The sequence below is a fragment of the Ambystoma mexicanum genome, chromosome 13 (genome assembly GCF_040938575.1).
Source record: "Ambystoma mexicanum isolate Mex_15411 chromosome 13, UKY_AmexF1_1, whole genome shotgun sequence".
Classification (NCBI taxonomy): Eukaryota; Metazoa; Chordata; class Amphibia; order Caudata; family Ambystomatidae; genus Ambystoma; species Ambystoma mexicanum.
In genome coordinates, this window is record NC_090938.1 from 232,296,023 (window position 1) to 232,318,910 (window position 22,888).

At 52.9% G+C, this 22,888-nt stretch overlaps 1 protein-coding gene across 1 annotated transcript in view; it reads left to right on the top strand.

The window, feature by feature from the left end:
* The window catches only part of KLHL12 (kelch like family member 12), a 1,608,338-nt gene that overhangs the window by 1,004,659 nt on the left and 580,791 nt on the right, over window positions 1-22,888 (top strand). The gene's annotated exons all lie outside the window — the stretch shown is intronic.

Below are 22,888 nucleotides of genomic sequence, written 5' to 3' on the forward strand. Positions count from 1 at the left end.
AGGAGGAGTCGTAGATCTCCATCTTCTTCTTCTTCCTCTACTTCCCCGGAAAGGGTCACCTGCCCCACGAAACACAGCTCTCCGGCTAAGTGGGAGGAATTCCGTAAAAAGATGCTTAGCGTCTTCGAGAAAGTGGCCTCGACACCCTCAGAGATGTCTAAAGGTGATAGATACCCTGGGTGAAAGACCCAAAAAATCAAAACTCTGCGTGTCGTTGAACCCGGCGAGAGAAGGTTCTCGAGAGCGTCATGAACCCTCGAGTAAAACCAATAAAACCGCGTCATCGACGCCGTTGTCGAAGATTCCTTCGACTCACACATCTGCGTCATCGACGCCTTTGTCGAAGGGCCCTTCGACGCATAAATCGATTTCATCAACGCCGCGTTCGACACCACTGTCGACCCCGATGAGAGGTAAAACCTACAACTGTCACTACGTCACAGGCAGTTGAGGTGTCCAAAGCCCCGACCATGATGTCGAGGATACCATCAACAACCTTGACTAAGCCGAGTAGTATTCCGATCCTCTCAAGTGCATTGAGGTCTTTTCAAACTTTTTCGACGCCTTTTTCAGGATTGTCGAAGCCTATGACGTCCACGTCGACAACCTCGACGTTTTCTCAGGCAGTGACAACGAATTTAGCTCCTTATTTCCTATAAATGGGTTTTAAACCATATCCTAGGTCTGACTACTTTAGAGCCTTGTCCTCTATATATGAGGAAGGGAAGGATTCCGACAGTGAGAGACCTTTTGGTTTGCAAAGGACTACAATACCCATGCCAGAGGAGTTAATCTCTGAGGAGAACAGGTTAAAAGATCTCCAAGAGTCTCTACATGAGGCACGTGGTTTAGATACTACTCCAGAAGTAGAGTTTGCTAAACCAGATCCTGGAGAGCATGCTGAGACTCCTTATAGGATTCTGATGGGCAGAATAATTGAATTTATGGGGTAGACTACACCTACACCTTCTTTTCAGCAGGATGACCTTACTGATATTTTAGATAAAGGACCACAGGAGGATCCTGTTGTTCCTTTTCATACTGCTCTGCAAAGAAAAATATCTGCTAATTGGGAAACTCCTGAAGCTATCCCTGCAGTAAATAAAAAACTTTCTGCTAAATACAGAGTATCAGCTTCAGATCCTGAATATCTGAGTAAGCATCCAACTCCAGACAGTTTAGTTGTACAAGCAGCGACTTCGTCTACCAGTAAGTCGCCATTCCCTACTATTCCACAGGACAGAGATGATAAGATTTGATGCCATGTCAAAAAAAGTATTTTCGGCATATAGCATGGCGCTTCAGTCTATTAACGCCACTTGCACGCTAGCAAGATTCAGCCACACACTTTGGGAGTGTGCTTCATCTGCCGCTGACTGTCTCCCAGAAGGAGAACGACAGGGATGCATTCCTAAACATCATCAGGGATGGAAAGGATGCAATGTGCGAGTCCCTCCAAACAGGCATTGATTCTGCTGACAGCATCAGCAGGGCCATGGCGGCAAGTACCACAATCCGCAGATTTGCGTGGTTGCGGAAGTCTGGGTTTGCTCCAGACGTGCAAGCCAGACTTCTGTATATGCCCTTTGACGGCACTATTTGGAAAGAAAGTTGATGACAGCCTGGAGAAATTGCAAACATCCAAAGCAGCAGCAAAATCCCTTGGGGCTGCAATCCGGTGTTAGGGAGAATTCTCTGTTTAGGCTGAATTTCCCTACCCAGTGAGTCCCCCAGCAGCTTTGCTGGATTTCTGGGGTTTCTTTTTTTCTCCTGCCAAGAGTGAGACTCTTTTTACCCTCACTCTTGGGCATGTTGAAGTGTGTTTTCTTGGTTAAACCTTGTGTTGAATGGGCTATGGGGTCTTTTACTCCATAGGGCCTCATGTATTTTTGTGATGTGGGTTACACAGCACCCTCTGTGCCGTGACCCAGGGGTGTCCTAGGGACTCCCCAACATAGACTCCATACCCTGGGACTGACTACTGTCTCCCAGGGCATGTAAAGTCACCAAAGACTTTGCTAGTCTTGAATCCTGAACAGAACCAGTACAAACCATCATATTGTGGACGTACTGGCTGGGGCAATTCGATTGCCCCAGGGTCTGTTAGTCGAGGGGGCACGTCTCCGTCCCCCCTGATCGAGTTTTGGCTGGTGGCAGTGGAAACTACTTTTTATATTCGACCGCGAATATTTCCCTATGGGATTTCCCATTGTTTTAGGCTAACACATTTAATTATTTATTTACGGTAGCCTTAAACATACCGCCGGTTTATATATTTATTATTATAACTCCGGTTGGGACTTTTTGCCAAAACTTGATTCTAAAATGGCGTTGGCGTTCGCCTCTGTAACTCTGACCCAAAGTGGAGCCCTTTGTTCCACTTTTGGCGGGCTTCTCCACAGAAGCCCTCCAAAGTGGTGCCACTCTGTCTGGGGTACTTAGGAGGGGTGGAGGGGGATTTAGGCACCCTGGACTGAGTTACCTTGGTAACTCAAGTCACACTCCGTCCTGATTGGCCCAAGTGGTGAGCCGGCCGGCTCACCACTTAGCATGTTTGAGTGACAGCTAGGCTGGGTGAATGGGGGTTTGCTGCATAAAAGCAGGGCTTTGGGGACTGGAACTTCAGAAGTCGCCACAGGACCAAGAATCCGACGAGGGAAGAGCTGAGCCGACCTGCTTCGACGACACCACCCGGTGGAGCCCTGCTGAACCGTCTCACCACTTTTTCCCAACGACCGAGGAGAACTCTTAACGGAGTGGCTCCTTCCCTTGACTGGTGGGGACAACCAGTTTTCACCTTCTTTCCGTTCTTCGAGGTATCCCGTGGCCGCCTTGCCAGTGCCAAGCACCCCGGCAACCGGAACCCCACCACTTTTACCCCAACCGCGAAAGTCGGTACAACCCTTTAACCGGAGGACTCCGCGGCTGGTTTCTTCCCGGGCAGTGCAACGACCTTCTTCTTCTGCTCTTCAGCGAGATCTTCTTCTCCCCTGACCGACGTCGAGCCTTGCTGCCACTGCCTGGAACAACTGCCCCCGCTGGAGGATCCTTTCCGCTTAAGGTACCGTGTTCCGCCTGGCTTCCCTTGCCACCGACTGTACGAGGTAGTTTTAGCCCTCGGCTTTCGATCCTGGGATTGCCTGGGACACTTTGGCTAAACTTTCTGAGCCTCTCTAACTCTTTTCCGAACTCTTTTGCAAGACTCTGAATCCCTACCAACTGTGTGATCTTGGGCACGTTTTCGCTCTGTCTGCTCTAAGAGGGGGCCCTGCTTAGTGACTCTTGCTCACCTGTGACTTTGTGCTTCTTTGAGCTTACCAAAAGTGTTCTTGACCTTAGAGTGGTGTGTTTATCCTAATTCTGCTCTTTTTCCCTCCCTTCTTTAACCTACTAGAGTGTCATCCAACGTTAAGCGCTCACCTCTGTTTTAATTATGTGGTGTTAACCTGGAGTTGTCTAGATAGGAGTAAGGGTTGAAACTGCTTTCATTATAACTGTGTTTGAAGTGTTTTTACTATATTTTGCTACAGTGATTTCAACTTATGTGTGTTTGGTAAATAAATAACTATATACTTTTGAAACCAAGCTCTGGTCAGTGTTTGCTTGTGCTATTGTGCCTGAGTACATATTGTGTTTACTTTACATACTGCCTAACTCTTCTTGAGGGAAGTCTGACTGCTCAGCCACAGCTACCAGGTAAATCTGGGTGGTGCAGACTGCTACCAAGTGGGTTTACTGCTATACCTGTAGTCTTAAATCTTTTGCAGTGGTCCCCAAGGGAACTGCACAGGTTTCTGCCTAACATCCGGCAACCTCCAAATCGTCCCACAGGTACATCCTGGAGGGGTAGGTCCTTTCGCTTTTACTCCGCATTCGGAAGAGGCAGAGGACATCCAGCTCAAAGGGGCCAGGGACAATTCACCTGTGGTGGACGGGTCAAAGGTACAAAAGCCGCAGCAGCAGGTGCCACTTTACCCTTGGCATCTGCGTCAGCTGCTTTTAAACCCCTCTGAGGTCTCCCCTCACAAGACACCAGTAGGGGGCAGGTTAACTGAACATCTGGCAGAATGCCAGGCTATTACGTCAGATGCTTGGGCATTGGAGACAGTTACCCAAGGTTACAGCCTGCCCTTCCTACACACTCCTCAGTCATCCACCAGGGAACAACTCTTTGAAGCTTCCAGACCTGCTCCTTATGCAGGACGTTTAAGACCAGCTAGAGAAGGGTGCCATAGAACCGGTACCCATAGCGGAGAGGAACAAGGGTTGTTATTCCCACCTAGACAAGACAAGTTCAAGATGGTAACCCTTTCTCAGATCCTTCAGGCCCTCCAGCTTCAGAACTGGTTGGTATCTCTAGACCTTCAGGATGCTTATTTCCATGTGGCAATCCATCTCAAACACAGGAAATACCTGAGGTTCGCAATTGGCAACTCTCACTATCAATTTCGAGTTCTGCCATTTGGGCTGACCTCCCCCCAAGGGTCTTTACCAAGCTAATGTCGGTGGTGGCTGCAAGTCTAAGGAGGGAAGAGATCCACGTCTACCCATACATGGACGACTGGTTGATCAGAGCAGTATCTCCGGAACAAGCTCCGATCCAGCTAGATTATGTCTGCCACTTCCTTCACAAGCTGGGCTTATCCCTCAACTTACAGAAGTCACAGTCGATACCATCACAGAGACTCCAGTTCATTGGAGCAGTCCTGGACACTTCCCTGGGAAAAGCCTCGCCACCAGAGGTGAGGGCTCAAGATATTCTACAGATGGTCACCAGGTTTCAAAATGCCCAACGTCTTCCAGCCTTTGACTTTTTGAGGTTGCTAGGCCTCATGGCATCCTGCTTCTCCAGCATGGGGTCTGGCATGGATTCACATGCTCATGAATATTCCCTGTCGTCAGGCTGGGAATCCTTGGTAAAGAAAAAATCAGTATCAGTTTTGTTTCTGATCTGTCTTTCTCAGTAGTAGCCAATCACTGGTCTCTGGGTCATACTGCCCCCAGCCAATGACTGCCCTCTCCCTAAGCCATGCCTCTGGCAGCCATCTTCAGATTATTACCGCACGCTCAAGTGTTGGGAGTCCTTGTGTTTAGCTCTCGAGCTTTTGCTGCGTTTTTGCGCTTTTTTCAAAGAGAATTTCTAATTTTTCGGTCAAATAGAGCCTCAAGCTCCACCGTCTCTACATCCGATTAACGGGTATCTGTGTCGGATTTTTTTTCTACGCCCCTCAAGGGTGACGATTTTGTCGAGTTACGCTTCTTGGGGGATTCCAGAAGTTTCTGCGGCCTACCCGGACATGGCCCAGGAGAAAGGAAGCTCGACGGCCGGAAAGCTGTTCATGGTTTGCCCTGGATGCCAGCTACAGAATGTGTTCAAGGAGGACGAGCATTCGAAATGTCTCTACTGCCTTCACAAGGACAAAACACACGTGGAGAAAGACTGTGCGTTTTTCAGGAACATGTCAAAACGGACCATCAGGGACCGACACCTTCGTCTCTCCAACTGGCTGGAAGGAAGGAGTCCGTCAGGTGAGAAGAAGAAGTCCGAGCGGTCTTTTAAGTCCTGTGATGGCATCCCGGTGACGGGGGCCCAACAGAAGGCAAAGCACCGCGAGTCCGCGGGCACCGGAAGCGCCGAACGGTCGGGCTCTTCGGCTGCCAGGCAGGGCGCGCCTTCCCCAGCACCATCAACCACGAGTTAACGCTCTGGTTCGGGGAAGAGGAAATCCAAGAACCCGGGTAAGCCTCTGGAGAGGCCCTGGTCGATATCGAAGGATTCGGCCGAGGGGGAGTGAGGCAGTGACCCTCCCCCCAAGGTGAAGGCCTCAAGCGCACCTAAGGCGGTGAAGGCCTTGATTCACCCGGCCAAGGCCTCTATCGAGGGAATCGCGGCGGCCCTGGTGCAGCCTGTGGAGGCTACACCAGTGGAGGCGACCTCAGGGCCCAGAGTCTCCCTGCCTCCGCGGAGGGAAGCCTCTTTCAGACCCATCGAAAAGACCCCCGTGAAGAACCCGGTGGAAAAAGAGGGCGGGGCGGTGGCCATTGTGGACACAGACACAACATCTGAGGAGGAGCTGGCAGAAGTCCTAGAGGGCCTTGACGAGGGCGTTGAAGAGGCCCGTCCCCACGGGAGGGATCCTGACGAGGGTGACGACGAGAGTGACCGCGGCACCGGCGAGGGTCCTAGTCAGCCGTCACTTCCGGAGCCGCAGGTTATCTCGGCAGCCATTTTGTTGGCAATACAATCATTATATTCAGAGATAAGGACGAGATTGCCCTTACCACCGACAGAGGACCCGGTACCAGGTCCGACGGAGGAACCAGAGCCGGTCCCGTTGGGAAGCCCCCCGAACAAGAGAAGACGGATCCACCCAGCCCTGCATTCTCAGCCCTCGCGGCCTGGTCTGCCTTTACTCACGTCCCCCGTCCCTGGGGATGACACGGGAACAGACACAGCCACGACGGGTACCAACGATGATGGCGGTGACAACGGGACGGAGCTCCCATCACCAGCCCGGGCCTCCCCGTCCGATGGGATTGGATCTTTCCATGCAATGATCGCCAGGGCATCCAAGCTTTTTCAGCTCTGCCCCGAAGAGAAGGAAGGTTTCCTTTACCAACGGCGCAAGGCCAGGAGGAAGTCGGTCCTCGCCGTGCCTCTGCTGGATGACATCTGGGACGAGGGTCTCACCCTTCTCAAGAACCCGTCTACGACGCCTGCCAAATAGAATCGGTACAATAAAAAGTACCGGGTCCCCTACGCGGCCCCTTTGTGCCTTAGGGCACAACCTACCCCGGACTCGATCGTCTCAGCGGCGGCCAAGAAGAAAGCAGGGTGTGCATCGGTCTTAACGCCAACTTCCCCGCCGGACGGCGAAGGGAAGAAGCTGGACGCAATGGGACGATGAGTTATCTCGTTGGTGGCAACAACGATTAAGGCGACCAACGCCCTCGCGATCGTGGCCCGCTACGACAGAGTTATGGTACAAGATCGCCCCCCTGTTGGACTTCCTACCGGATGGCAAGAGGGCCGAGGCCTTGGAGATCTTGCAAGAAGGCGAAGCGGCGTCGGACCACGCCTTTACGGTGGCAACGGACATTGCGACACTGGTTTCCGCCAGCTAGGCAACGGCGTTTGCCTTAGACGAGGTTGGCTCAAGGCGACGGATTTCCGCCAGGATGTACAAGCCAAGGTGCTGGACATGCCGTTCGACGTGAACAACCTGTTTGGGAAAACGGTGGATGAGTCCCTCCAAGCCATCAAGGTGGACACAGACTGCTAGGGCCCCAGGCATTCCCCGGCAACGGAGGCCGTCCTTTCGGAGCGCCGGAGGCAAGCAGGGTGCCTCCAAGGGATTCGGCGGTGGCTCCTCTACGTACCGCCAAGCGGCCCGCTCCTCATCGCAGGAAGCCTATAGAGGACGAGGCAAGTCGGGGGAGGGGGCGAGGGGCCCGCCGTCGTCGCCAGGGAGGCCAAGGCGTCCGCCAAGCAAGATTGAACCGACAGCGGGGCCGGGTCCCCACCGAAGCACCCCGGTGGGAGGCCGGCTGGCGAAGTTAGTCAGCCTGTGGGAGTTCATCTCTACCCACCATTGTGTGCTGGGCGCCCTGGCCCAGGGGCACGCCCTCGAATTTCTAAAATAGTGCCCCCGCATTCCACCCGTGGTCAGGACGGAAAATCACATCCCTCAACTACTTTTATAGGTGAGGGTGTTGCTCAGAAAAGGTGCCATCGAGCTCGTCCCAAAGAGGCTCCGGGGCTCCGGAGTCTACTCAAGGTACTTCCATGTAAGAAAGAAGACAGGAGGATGGCGCCCCATCCTGGACCTGCGACGGCTGAACAAGTACATCAAGGCACAGAAGTTCCGGATGGTCACCCTCGAGCACGTGCTGGGACAACTGGAGGAGGGCGATTTCCTGTCGTCGTTGGATTTGGAGGATGCATACTTCCACATCCCCATTCTGAAAGGTCACCGAAAGTTCCTCAGGTTCGTGGTCCAAGGACGGCACTACCAGTTCAAGGCCCTCCCGTTCGGATTGAAGTCGGCACCCAGGGTGTTCACCAAGTGCCTCGCACCGGTGGCGCGGCTGCGCCTGCAGGGGATCCACGTCTACCCCTACCTGATTGACTGGATCATCCGAGCAGGGACAAGGAAGCTCGCCGTGGATCACACAGCAAAGACCGTCCAGCTGCTCTCGGACCTGGGATTCTCCATCAACTTTCCCAAATCCCACCTGGTCCTGTCGCAAGTCGCACTGTTTCTGGGAGCAAAGCTCGACACAGTGGCGCGCCTGGCCTCACCATCGGAAGAAAGGACGAAGGCCATCCTGGGCAAGGTGCAGCACCTGCTGACCACGGACGTGGCCAGGGTGAGGTCCAAAGTCCCTCCTCGGGATGATGTCCTCCTGCATATATCTCGTGCGCCTGTGAAGGCTTCGGATGCGCACTCTGCAAAAGTTCCTCGACTCCCGCTGGATCCAAGCGACGGGCAGCTTCGAGGACGGAATTCCGCTCGATGAGACCTTCCGACGAGCGATCCGGTGGTGGCACCCGCGCTCATCTGACGGCGGACACAGACTTTCAGACCCCATCCCACCAGATAACGGTGACGACGGGTGCCTCCCTGGAATTGTGGGGAGCACACACCGGAGATCTTCACGCAAGAGGCCTTTGGATCCCGGAGGAGAAGAAGCTCCACATCAACATCCTGGAGCTCCGTGCAGTGTTCTGGGCACTCGGGTCTTTTCTCCCGTCCCTCAATGGCAAGGTGGTGAGAATTTTCACCGACAACACCACCACGATGTTCTACATCCGGAAGCAGGGAGGAACCAGATCCTCAGCCCTCTCCAATGAAGCCCAGGATCTGTGGCATTGGGCCGTCGCCCAAGAGATGTTTCTGGTGCCCTTTCATCTGGCAGGGATAAAAAACACCATCGCCGACTCACTCAGCAGGGAGCTGCGCTCGTGCCACGAGTGGGAACTACATCAGGATCAAGTGGATCGACTCTTCCGACGATGGGGAAAACCCCGGATCGACCTGTTCGCAACGGCGATGAACTCCAAGTGCCAGAGGTTTGCCAGCAGGTTTCCCCAGCCGAGGAGCATGGGCGATGCTTTCTCGTTCCCCTGGGAAGGCCTGTTCCTTTATGCGTTCCCTCCGTTGCTTTTGCTGCTCCGACTCGTCAACCAGCTCAAGAGGTCCCGGTGCAGGATGATCCTGGTCACACCGGCGTGGCCGAGGCAGATCTGGTTCCTGGACCTTCTGGACTTGTCAGCGTCCCCACCAGTCAAGCTGCCGACTGATGCGGTTCTTCTCTCCAGAGAAGGAGGCGCCATACTTCATCACGACCCGGAGTCGCTGAACTTGCAGGCCTGGCTGCTACAGCACTAGAGTTTGGAGGGTACGATATCCCAGCTGACTGCAGAGAGGTCCTTGCAAAAGCCAGGGCGTCCTCAACTCTCAAGTGCTACGGACATAAGTGGAAGAGGTTCTCTGTCTGGTGCCGTGCACAGAAGAATAACCCTCTATGGATTACGGCCCCTCAAGTGCTGCCGTACCTACTGTCGCAGGCCAAGGCTGGACTGGTTCACGCCTCCATCAAGATGCGTCTGGCTGCGATCTGCCGATACACCAGAACCACAGGACGGGCGTCCTTGTGGTCCCATCGCCTGTTGAAGGAATTTATGAAGGGGCTGTTCCAATCATTCCTGCCAGTGAAGGCCCCTGCCCCGGCGTGAGAACTCAACGTGGTGCTGACCAGGCTCATGGGGGCGCCATTCGAGCCCCTGCATTCGGCGCCGCTGAAATTCCTGTCGTGGAAGACTGCGTTTCTTGTGGCCATCACCTCCGCACGGCGAGTGGGAGAGATCCCGGCCCTATCCTGCAAGCCTCCATACTTGACTTTTCACGACACGAGGGTGGTACTGAGGACGCACCCCTCGTTTATGCCCAAGGTGCCATCGGACTTCCACCTCAACGAGCCCTAGGTGTTATCTGTTTTCTTCCCATCGCCTTCGTCTCTGGCCGAGAGGACTTTGCACTCCCTGGATGTGGCTAGAGCGCTGAAGTTGTACATGGACCGAACGAAGAGTTTTCGGAAGACATCACAGTTGTTTGTGAACTTTGGACCTGTGAACCAAGGGAAGGCTCTCTCGAAGGCTTCCATTTCCAGATGGCTCTCCGGCTGCATCATGCATTGTCGTCGGTTGGCAAACCGACCGTTGCCCGGCCGTCCGAGAGCCCCTCGACCAGAGCAATCGCTGCTACCACGGCGTTCTTCTCTGGTGTGCTCCTGCTGGACATCTGCAGGGCTACTACGTGGAGGTTGACGCACACCTTCACGAGATTCTACTGCGTCGACTGGGATTCCAGGGAGGAGTCCAGAGTCGGCCAGGCAGTGCTGCGCAACCTGTTCTCTTAAGGTGAGCCTGGTGAGGAGGTAAGAGATGCTTAATGTTGAGTTTTATGTAATGCTTAATGTTGAGCCTTGCCACCTCCCGTGATTGTGCATGTGTACTGCTATGTATTCTTATATTCATGAGCATGTGAATCCATGCCAGACCCCATGCTGGAGAAGGAACAAGTTACTTACCTGTAACTGTTGTTCTCCAGCATGGGTCTGGCATGGATTCACATGCGAACCCTCCCTCCTGCCCCTCTACGGCTCTTCACTTGGTCATATTGCCACTTTGCGTGCTACCAAATCTGAAGATGGCTGCCAGAGGCGGGGCATAGGGAGAGGGCAGTCATTGGCTGGGGGCAGTATGACCCAGAGACCAGTGATTGGTTACTACTGAGAAAGACAGATCAGAAACAAAACTGATACTGATTTTTTCTTTACCGAGTATTCCCAGCCTGACGACGGGGAATATTCATGAGCATGTGAATCCATGCTAGACCCATGCTGGTGAACAACAGTTACAGGCAAGTAACTTGTTCCATCTTCCTAGTGCCAGAGGCTCGCCTGAGAATAAGATCCCTCCAGTGGGCACTAAGGACCCAGTGGTCACAATTCTCATGGAAAATGTCAGATCTCCTAATAATTCCCGACAGAGTAGCTCGAGACCTTCATTGGTGGGCCTGTCGGGAGAACATCTTAAAAGGAGAACAGTTTTGGCAACCATGGCCGGAGATAACCGTAGTCACGGATGCTTCACTCACAGGGTGGGGAACCCATGTCAACGACTTGATCATCAGCAGTCATTCGTTTCCATCGGAGTTCAGACTACACATCAGCCTATTGGAGCTGAGAGCGATCAGACTAGCGCTGAAAGCTTTCCTGCCATCAGTACAGGGAAACATTTTCCTGATATTGACCGACAACACAGTGGCCTTGCACTACCTCAACAAAAGAGGAGGCGTACTGCCACTGTGCAGAGAGGCAATGCAGTGCTGGTTTTGGGCAATTCAAGAAGGAATCTCTCTATCGGCAGTTCACCTAGCCGGATAGAAGAACTTGATGGCGGATGCTCTGAGCAGGCAGAGCACAGTCTTCCATGAGTGGGAGCTAGCTCAGGAAGTCCTTCAGAAAAACTTCACCCTTTGGGGAACCCCTCAAGTGGATCTGTTTGCCACCAGCATCAACAGGAAGTGCGATCAGTTTTGTTCAAGGGAAATTCCCCCGAGAGGAGCTCTAGGGGACGCGCTCGTAGTGGACTGGGAGTTTCCACTTCTGTACTCGTTTCCTCCAGTCCCTGTCATTCCTCAAATGATCAGGAGGTTGAGAAGATTCCGGAAAGCCATGATCCTAATTGCCCCAGATTGGGCCAAGAGAACGTGGTACCGGGACCTTCTAGACATGTCCATCTGTCCTCCGATTAGTCTTCTGCAAAAAGAGGATCTTCTCTCGCAGAAGGGAGGTCAGGTTCTCCATCCAGACATCAGAACCCTCAACCTTCACGCTTGGTCTCTGAAAGTTTGAGCTACAAGGATTGGGATCTCCCGGATGATGTCATGGAGGTGTTGCTTTCAGCCAGAAGGCCAGCAACAAAGACTTTATACCGCTGCTGTTGGAACAAATTTTGCAGCTGGTGTAGAGAAAAGAATATTGAACCCTTTTCATGTAATACACCGATGGTGTTATCTTTCTTGCTTTACTTAGCAAACTAAGGTCTCCAAATTGGTACGGTCAAGGGCTACCTCGCAGCGCTGTCTATCTTTAAGCCTTCATATTAGAAACTACCCGTAGTAATCACATTTCTGAAAGGATTAACAAATGTCTATCCACCAAAACCTTTTCAGGTTCCTTTGTGGGACTTAAATCTAGTCTTAAAATTTCTGATGGGTACTCCTTTTCAACCACTCCATTCTTGTTCACTGAAGTTTCTCACTCTTAAAACGGTCTTTCTAGTGGCCTTAACTTCTGCTAGAAGAGTGAGTGAATTACAAGCTGTATCTTGCAAACCTCTTCATACAATCTTTCATAAAGACAAAGTTGTCTTACAAGTGAAGCCCAATTTTCTCCCAAAGGTGGTTTCTGAATTCCATATTACTCAGAAAATAACCTTACCTTTGTTCTATCCTCCTCCCCATCCAGGGAAAGAGGAAGAAAGATTACACAGGCTGGATCCAAGGCGTGCCTTGAGTTTTTATATTAGCAGACTTGCTAGGATAAGACAAGCAGATGAATTGTTTGTAGGAATGCAGGGCACAGATTAGGATTGCCAATCACAAAACAGACCATTTCGAGATGGATAATTTTGACCATTTTCGAATGCTACAAATTGGCAGGAAAAGAACCCCCTCAACATCTTAGGGCTCATTCAACCAGGGGTATCGCAGCCTCTTCGGCTCTCCAAAGAGGGGTCCCAATTAAAGATATATGTGCGGCTGCCACATGGTCGTTCGCACATACTTTTACCAAATTATACAACCTAGATTCCTTCTCTAGCCAGGAGACAAGATTTGGGAAAGCTGTGTTGCATTCTGTACATCTTTAAAGGGAAATATTTCATTTTAACTCCCACCTCCTTTTTATACTACTGCTATGGGAGTCTATCAAAGATGAGGAATACGTCGGAAGACACAATCCCTTCGAAGAACAAGTTACTTACTAAGCTGGTAACGTTCTTTCGATGGGATGTTCCTCCGACGTATTCCTTATAGCCCCTCCCATCCATCTGCGCAGTAAAACTTCCCTTGTAGTTGCAGCTTACTCTCCTTCAAGGTTACTAACCAATCAATGCAGAGCAAATCTGAACGTCAAAACGAGCAACGGACGCTGCGCAAATCTATTTATACTCATGATCACGTCGGCGCCGATACCGAGGCTGTCGAGGGACATCGACTCGAGGGACATCGACGCACAGCGCCTTCTACTAAAAAAAAATTACGGGGCCAGCAAACTGAAATGGATAACATCAAAGATAAGGAATACGTCGGACGAACATCCCATCGAAAGAACTTTACCAGTTTAGTAAGTAACTTGTTCTTCGAAGGGATTGTGTCCTCCGACGTATTCCTTATCTTTGATAGACACCCATAGCAGTAGTATAAAAAGGAGGTGGGAGTAAAGATGAAATATTTCCCTTTAAAGATGTACAGAATGCAACACAGCTTTCCCATCAGAATGGACAAGAGGGTAAGGGGGCTGAGTTGCGACAGTGTGGAGTTTAAGGTCTCCTTGTTTGCGGACAATGTCCCGTGTTATCTCTCCGACCCAGGGGAGTCTCTTGGGGCGCTTATGCAGGTGTGGGGAACCTGTGGAGCCTTACCAGGTTTGATAATCTGTCATTCAAAACTGTTCCTGATGCCATTAGAGGTGCCCCCGCGAGAGAGGGTCGAGGGGGAGGAGAGTAGTGGATAAGATAAAATACCTAGGGATCTCTGGACAGTTTAAGGGAAAATTATATTCCCATGGTGGTGAAAATTGGGGGAGACCTGAAGAGGTGGTCAGCGCAGGCGTTCTCGCTCATCGGCAGGATGACGGTTGTGAAGATTAACATACTCCTACGCTTATTATTTCTGTTTCAGATGTTGCCCACAGATTTGCTGAAGGGGTTCCTGAAGGAGATAGAGGATATGTGCTTCGCTTCTCCTTTGTATGGCAAGTGAAGAGGGCATGCATTGCAAAGGAGATTCTGACACTCCAAAGTCTGAGTGGGGATCCGGCTTTCCGAATCGGACTTTGTACTAAAAAGCAGCCCAGCTCAGAGTTCTGCTCGAGCATATATCTTGCGACTTGCTGCTGTATTGGACATTCTTAGAAGACTGTGCCACGTATCCAAGAAAGGTGTAGGACTATTTGTGGGCCCCGGGCCAGGGAGATCTGGAATCATCCTACATTAGGCATTTTGTGGAAGCTGTGGAGGAACACTAAGACTAACAGGAATCTGTCCTCCTGGCAGTCTCTGCTCACCTCGTTATGGGGTCCTCCAATATCACTATGTAGTAAAAGGTTGAAGGGAGCACAACAATGGTCAGATGCAGGTCTTGAAAGATGTGCTCACCTCCTATGGGGAGGCAAGGTAAAAAACTTTGTCGAGGTGAGAGAGATGTTCGGGAGGGAGGGGAATAGGTATCTTTGAGTACTTGAGGTTGAAGGGTATCCTTCTCACTCCATATTGGAAGGACAGACTGTTTAGGGATCTCAACCCGTTCAAAAAAGTCGCGGAGGTGGCACAAACTCGGAAGAGCATCATCCTGCAAATGTATAAAGTCTTAGTGATGTGTGAGGTGAAAGGGGACATGAGGGTCATTTCCTGCTGGAAAAAGGCATTGGGGGAGGAGTACTCAGAAGACATTTGGAAAAAATATTCAAGGTGAACTTTCAGGGTAATTTCTCCACACAAGCCATTGATCATAACTTTAAGATCCTGAGGGGTGGCATTGGGATCCAGTGCAGATCTCAAATGTTCTCGGGATCCTCTCCATTGTGCACCAGGGGTTGCAGAGAACAATGCACTCTGATACATATGTGGTGGTATTGCCCGTGGAAACAGGACTTTTGGAAGGAGCTGCTGAGCTGGATGAAAGAGATTGCAAAGTGCCAACTGCTGGCTGAAGCACTCGCAATGCTCCTTGGCATACCGCGGCAGGGGTACTGGGACTATAGATTCCCGAGCATGTGGGAGGCCCTTCTGAGAGCAGGGCGGATAGCGGTGGCTACAAAGTGGAAGGCCTGTAGATACCGGTCAAAGGAGTGGCTGCAGAAGGTATGGGAAGTCTATCTTATGGAGAAACTCCCATACATGGCTCATGATGAGGTGAGTGGGGCTTGTTCATGGCACTGTATGTGACGGGGAAAAGTAAGCAGGGTGTGCAAATTCAGAGGGCGCACTGTTAGGGATTAAGACGGGAGAGGCCGAGCAAGTGACCTAGGAAGAGACCACAGCAGTGAGGCAGAGGCCATATGTGGAGTGGTTGGAGAGGGGGTCGGCCCAGGCTCGCACGGAACTCAGAGATTCAACAAGGCCAGGCACGTGTTAGTCATGGGTATTTCCTAGTGTGTCTTGTATTGTCTGGTAATGTCGTTTTAAACTCAGGTGGGCGGGTGTGGGGAGAAGCTGACAAGAAGAGAGGGGGGAGTACAGAGGGGTTTATGCAATATCATTTCTGAGTGAGGGATAGGGGATGTCTCAGCGCTGAGTACTGGTTATTTTGTTCCCCTTTTTGGTTGTAGGTTGCGGTTTGTTTGCCTAATGTTTTGTATTGGAGTTATCGTATTCATTGGCAGGTTTTATATGTCAATATTTTCAATTTAAAACCAAGGTTTAAAAAAAGGAAGTGCACTGCATTGTAAGATGTTGTATGCAATGTTAAAAAGTCTCAAAAGGGAAGCATAGGTTCCCAGCACTGCGAGTGTGAAGGACCGATCAGGTTCCCCATACCAAATGGGCAAAAGGCAGGAGAAGTGAAGCGGAAGGCTTTATTTCCCCTCAAAAAGTTGGAACAGGTTAAAATACATGGCAAAATGACTGGGGGTCTATAGGAACTATGGAGGGAAATTTTCAAAAAGAGAAACTTTTCCCCAACACCCTGCAGTAACTGAACTTTGGAACTGTACTGCACTCATTGAGTGTGCCCTCCTGGCTACTCGCCTCCATCCTCATGAACCTTTTGGGACACCTAAGAGTCAAAAGGGTGTCGGCACCAAACATCATAAGAGCGCTGAGACGCCTCAGCAGAGCGCGTCAGCGCCAAAGGTATCGGTGGTGCCGAAAACCGCGACAAAGCCGCTAGGCTCGTCGAAATCCCTCCCAGATACGCTAGAGATACGCAAGTCTCTCGCAAACATGATTTCAGCGGCAAATAAGCCAAGGGCCACGTTGAAATGTCAAGAAGAATATTCAGATGGGTCTCAGCCCCTATCTAAAGCACGAACTGACAAATTTTGACCGTCTATGGAACCCAGTCATCAAAAAGAGCCCTTTCCCCACACAAACCCCTCTGGTTCATCCTTATGGAACAGAGATAGGTTTGAGGATACATGAACAAGCTTTCTACATTTGTAGATTTTTCAGTAAAGTTTATCACCCCTAAAAGACTAAGGGAGGAAGACTCTTAACCTACTTTGTTCTAAGTTCCAAAAACTTTGGCAGTTCCCTCATGAGGAGGTGCTTAACCTGTTGGAGCTTGAGGAAGTCTATCAGGACTCAGGGAGAGAATCCTTTTGAGGAGACGCCAGATCAGGGTCCAGACTGAGGTGATGAACAGCTGGTAGGCGAGGCACCCTGGCTTTCCCCTTTCACTACTCCAGATTTAGACACCCTGTGTATAGATCCTCCCTCCTCAAAGACCAGCCTCACCTATTGATGACCAGATGGCCTTCAATGCTATTCTTAAAAAGGCTGCTGAACACTTTGAAATCGCCACACAAGACGCCTCAGGACACAGATTTTGTGGAGGACATTTTAAAGGAAAAACCAACTACAAGTCAAGCGATTCCACTATTGAATTCTATCAAAAGGCGCTTCGCTCCCTCTTTGTTAACTCCATCTCTAACAGCTGTAAATCCTCAAGTCGAGAAGGTTTTTCTCCTCTTTCCTACAGACTTGCTATATTTTCAGGGACATGCCACCCCCGACTCCTTAGTAGTCACTACTACAAGGAAGAGAGCCGGGGTACCCTTGTCTACAGCTGAGGTACCACCAGACAAGGATTGCAAGAAGTTATACACCCTTGGAAAGCGCATTACATCAGCGGCTTATTCCACTAAGATTGCTAACAACACCACATTGCTGGCTAGTTATAGCAACGTCCAGTGGAATTTACTCCAGGAGGACCTGCAGGAAGTCCCGGAACCGACACGATCATGCCTTCTGGCAGTTGGTTTGGAAGGGAGGCAGGTCAATCAGAATATACTCAAAAATACCCTGGATGCTGCAGAAACAGCGGGACGACCCCTGGCCCAAGGTACCCTGCATAAGAGGCATGCATGGCTCAAGAATTCAGGCTTTATGCCAGAGAACCAGGCATCCCTTATTGTTAAGAAGGATTGCTGAACTCTGTCTTGGAGGGGCATAGGTTCAGAAGGCCAGCCTAGTTTCTTGGAACAGGGTAACCTCTGGACAAGCCAGACCAATCTGGGTAGCTATGGCAGGCGGTCAAGACTAAGTCTCAGGAGGGGTGAGGGTGACTGAAAGACCTCAAGGAGCATACAAAGCAAGGACACCTACAAATTACTCCAGACAGGTGTTATATTAAAAATATAGACACATTTATTACAAGGCCTTTGTAACATAGACCATAGCAAAGAATCACAGTAACACTAAGTAAACCAACACATCACACTCAATACAATATATATACAAGACCATTGGGGTCCAAAGGGTTAAATCACAAAATACTTTGACAACCTAGAGGGGAAGGAAACAGGCAGTGCAGGTAATCTTTAGACCCAGTTCCACATCAATAATGCACCTAACTAAGAGGCAGTCCAAGCCACACGAAGAGAGGAGCCTTGTGCTCAACAGTACATGCATGCACTTGTGCCACTGGGCAGGATAGGGTCTCTAGCAGCTTAGGAAGGTGGATGAGGCGATGCAGAACAAGTTCCCACTATTCAAGGAGGACCTCCACTTGATGGCAGAGGCAGTTTAACAGTCCGGGATGGAGTCGCTATTTCGCAATAGCTGTGAAAAGGAACGGGCCCCTCAGGGTCCACTCGTGCGTAAAAATGGGCTCCTGCGCTAGGGGCCATCGGTTGGGGTAAGGAGTACTCACCGGTCCCCGACGCAGGCAGACCCAAACTTTGCCAGTTCAGGCCACTTTGCTGAAAGGTTCAAATGCGTCAAAAAGGACGTCTCGGTACCTTGAAGTTCCTGAGATACAGCGATGATTCCCAAACGGGACAGTGGTGATTTCTCCACTAAAGGTGGAGAAATCGGCCCAGTTTCACTGCAGTAGGCTTCAGGGGCAAGAGCGTCACAAATGCAGCGAACTTGCACACGCCATTGCCGTGGCAGGGCAACATGGTAACTTCGTTTACTCTGGTCCTGGCGCACTCATCTCACTTCAGACCTGGGAATGCCAAGTGTACGAAATTCGGTGTGAGGTTGCTGTGGACACAGAACTAGCAGTATACCACCTTTCGAGGGCCTCCTCAAAACGGCGGCGGTGACAGAGCAAAGCAACTGGGGAAGCTGGTCAGTCCACTGGTTGGCCCAGGGACACTTCTGAAGAGGCTTACTTGCAGGGTTTGATGAAGGTTTCGAGAATAGTTGGTCCCACTATTCCAATGGGTCGAAGCGTCTTCGCAGACCTTCTAGGACGACCAGATGCAGAGGGGTCCCTTAGGACGACAGCGGGCTCAGGGTGCCAAACCTTCCAGCGGGTTACCAGCGGTTCCTCGACTCGGCTTCCTGTTGCAGGATACTTGGCTCCTATCCTTTGTTCGGTGTGAACTCAGGAGAGCGACAGGGTAGTGGTGTTTTCAGCCTCCTCTTATCCAAAATTCCCTTCGCGCCAAAACGGAGAGGACCCAATGGGACATCTGCTCACAAACACACTCCTTCTCCAGCATGGGGTCTGGCATGGATTCACATGCTCATGAATATTCCCCGTCGTCAGGCCGGGAATCCTCGGTATAGGAAAAAATCAGTATCAGTTTCGTTTCTGATCTGTCTTTCTTAGTAGTAACCAATCACTGGTCTCTGGGTCATACTGCCCCCAGCCAATGGCTGCCCTCTCCCTAAGCCCCGCCTTTGGCAGCCATCCTCAGATTTTTACCGCACGTTCAAGTGTTGGGAGTCCTCGTGCTGTAGCTCTCGAGCTTTTGCTGCGTTTTCGTGCTTTTTCAGGAGATTTTTCTCATTTTTCGGTTAAATAGAGCCTCAAGCTCCACCGTTTCTACATCCTATCAATGGGGATCCGTTTCAGAGTTTTCTACGCCCCTCAAGGGTGAAGTTTTCATCGAGGTACGCTTTTGGAGGATTCCAGAAGTTCCGAGGCCTACCCCGGACATGGCCCAGGAGAAAGGAAGCTCGACGCACGGGAAGCTGTTCAGGACCTGCCCTGGATGCCAGCTTCAGAATGTTTTCAAGGAGGACGAGCATTCGTTATGCCTCTACTGTCTCCATGAGGACAAGACGCACACGGAGAAGGACTGTGCGTTTTGTGGGAACATGTCGGAGCGGACCATGAAGGATCGCCACGTCCGTCTCGCGAACTGGCTGGAAGGGAAGAGCCCGTCAGGCGAGAAGAAGAAAAAGAAGTCTGAGCGGTCTTCTAAGTCCTGTGAGGGCGCCCCGGCGACGGGGGCCCAACAAAAGCCTAAGCACTGCGAGTCCGCAGGCACCGGGAGCGCCGAACGGTCGGGCTCCTTGGCTGCCAGGCAGGGCGCATCCTCCCCAGCGCCATCAACCACGAGCCAAGGCTCTGGCTCGGGTAAGAGGAAGTCGGAGAACCCGGCGAAGCTTCTGGAGAGGCCCCGGTCGATCTCGAAGATTCCGGCAGAAGGGGAGCGAGGCTCGGACCCTCCCCCAAGGTGAAGGCCCCAGGCGTCCAGAAGGTGACGATGGCCTTAATTCACCCTGCTAAGACCTCGATTGAGGATGTCGCCGCGGCCCTGGCTCAGCCTGTGGAGGCTACACTAGTGGAGGCGCCCTCAGGACCCAGAGTCTCCCTGCCACCGCGGAGGGAGTCGTCTTTCAGGCCCATTGAGAAGACCCCCACGAAGTCCTCGTTGGAAAAGGTGGGGGACGGGCTGGTGGCCATTGTGGATACGGACACGACCTCTGAAGAAGAGCTCATCGAAGTCGTGGAAGAGGCCCAGCCCATCGGGAGGGATCCCGACGAGGGCAACGACGAGAGCGACGGTGTCGCCGACAAGGCTCCTCAAGAGCCCTCGCGCCCGTCGTTTCCGGCACCGCAGGACACTTAGGCGGCCATTTTGTCAGCAATTCAGTCCTTATGCTCGGAGATAAGGACGAGGTTGCCCCTTCCCCCGACAGGGGTACCAGAGCCAGGACCTTTAGAAAGTCCACCGCATAAGAGGAGGACGACGCATCCTATGCCACCTCTTCCACCTCTGCGGCCTGCTCTGCCTTCCCCCGGTCTACTACCCACGGGGATGATACAGGCACGGACACGACTACGACAGGTACAGATGAAGACGGAGGCGACGACGGGACGTGTCCCCCGTCCCCCCTGCTCGGGCGTCCCCGCCCGATGAGATTGGATCTTTTCATGCCATGATTTCCAGGGCATCTGAGCTTTTCCAGCTCTGCCCAGAAGAGAAGAAGAAAGAAGGGTTCCTTTAACAACGACGCGAGGCTAAAAGGAAGACGGTCCTCGCCGTACCGCTTCTTGATGACATCTGGGATGAGGGGCTCGCCCTCCTCAAGAACCCTGCCACGGTGCCGGCAAAGAGGGACCGGTACGAGAAGAAGTACTGGGTCCCCGACGCTGCCCCCTTGTGCCTTCGGGCACAACCTACCCCGGATTCGGTCGTCTCGGCGGCGGCAAAGAAGAAAGCTGGGGGGGGCATCGGCCTCGACATCAACTTCCCCGCCGGACGACGAGGGCAGGAAGTTGGACACGATGGGACGACGGATCATCTCATCCGCAGCGACGACTATCAAGGCGGCCAACGCCCTGGCTATCGTAGCCCGCTACGACAGGGAGTTGTGGTTCAAAATCGCCCCTCTGTTAGACTTCCTTCCGGATGCCAAAAGGGCTGAGGCCCTTGAAATCCTACAGGAGGGTGAGATTGCTTCGGACCACGCCATCACGGTGGCAACTGACATCGCCGACGCCGGTTTCCGTCAGTTGGGCAACGGCGTTTGCTTGAGACGACGAGGATGGCTCAAGGCCACGGATTTCCGCCAGGACGTACAAACCAAGGTTTTGGACATGCCCTTCGATGGGAACAACCTGTTTGGGAAGGCGGTTGATGAGTCCCTTCATGCCATCAAGACAGACAGAGACTGCCCGGGCACTGGGAGTGCGCCAACGACGGCCGTCCTTTCGGAGCTCCGGAGGCAGACAAGGTGCCTCCAAGGGATCCGGCAGTGGCTCCTCCACGTACCGCCAAGCGGCAAGATCTTCGTCCCGGAAGCCTACAGGGGACGCGGCAAGTCAGGTGGTGCCCGTTGTCGTCGACAGGGAGGTCAAGGAGGCAAGGCGGCCTCCAAACAAGATTGAACAGACCGTGGGGTCGGGCCCCCGCCGAAGCACCCCAGTGGGAGGCCGGCTGGCGAGGTTCGTCAGCGTGTGGGTGTCCATCTCCACTGACCGTTGGGTGCTGGACGCCCTGGCCCAAGGGCACGCACTCGAGTTTCAGAAGAAGTGCCCTCGGGGGGCCGAACAAAATGGCCACCTGAGTATCGAGCTCCGGAGCCGGCAGATCTCGAGATCCTGAAGCGGCACCTTTAAACACCGGAGAGCCGATCGCGGCTTATGCGTTTCTGTGGCTGCCGCCCCGAGGACCCTGCGGATTGAATTTCGCCCGGAATCGGATCCCCGGAGCGGGATTCCTGGACGCCGCCGCACCATCCCCCCACCCGACTGCGGCGCTCCCGCGCAGGAACTCGTCCTCTAACGGAGCGGAGGGGCTCGCCTGAAGCCGTGTGCGGGCTGCCGGGTGACTGTCCGCCTCCCCCCTAGCTTGTGGCGAGGCTGGGGGTGGCTGAGACGCGTCCTTAGCCCGCGCACTGTGGGCTCGAGTGGCCACGGCCGGGTGCGCACTCGTGGGGACGCCCGCTCTGCTGGGCCTCGCCGGGGCCAATCCCCCCGCCCCCCTGCCGACAGCGGGAGACGCACACGGCGGAACGGATCCCTGAGGCCACCAGGTACGTGGGTTGGGGAGACCCCCGTGGACTTGTCTTGGGCAGCGACGCGGCCTCGCCCCCTCCATACACGGTACTGGGGACTGTCCGCCGGCACCCCCGGCCTCTGGGCCCATCGGCGGCTGGTGCTGCCCCGGGCCTGACACCTCCCCCGGCCTGCATCTGTCCTGGTGTCCCCCCCGGAATCTCTCATCCCCCCGCTCCACTGGCTGCTGCGGGTGTCTCCTTCCGTGGTGGCCTTCGGGGGGGGCCACAGTGATCTTGCCGCCACTACACCGCCCGGGATCTTCAGTCCACCGGCCGCCTGTCCTGTCTTCTACCACTGTGTACGCTGCTGCGGCCTATCTACTACGTGGGCATTGTGCCGGGAGGCGCCCCCCCATCACTCGTCGCTCTCAACCACCCATATCTTGGTCCAGGATCACACACTGCTCGCTGGGCGCCATTGCCCCCAATCCTGGGAACGGCCACCTCCGTGGTCTCCTGACGTTTTTTCCCCGCTCCTCTCTGGGCTAACTGAGACCTTGCGGCCTGCGCTGGTGGCCACAACTTCACATTTACACGGACTCACAGCCAAGGCTTCACCTGCATCACCCCCTGTTCGCACCACACTTTGCGCCCTGCCTCGGGTGGTATAGGGCCCGGGTCCCCCCCTTATCC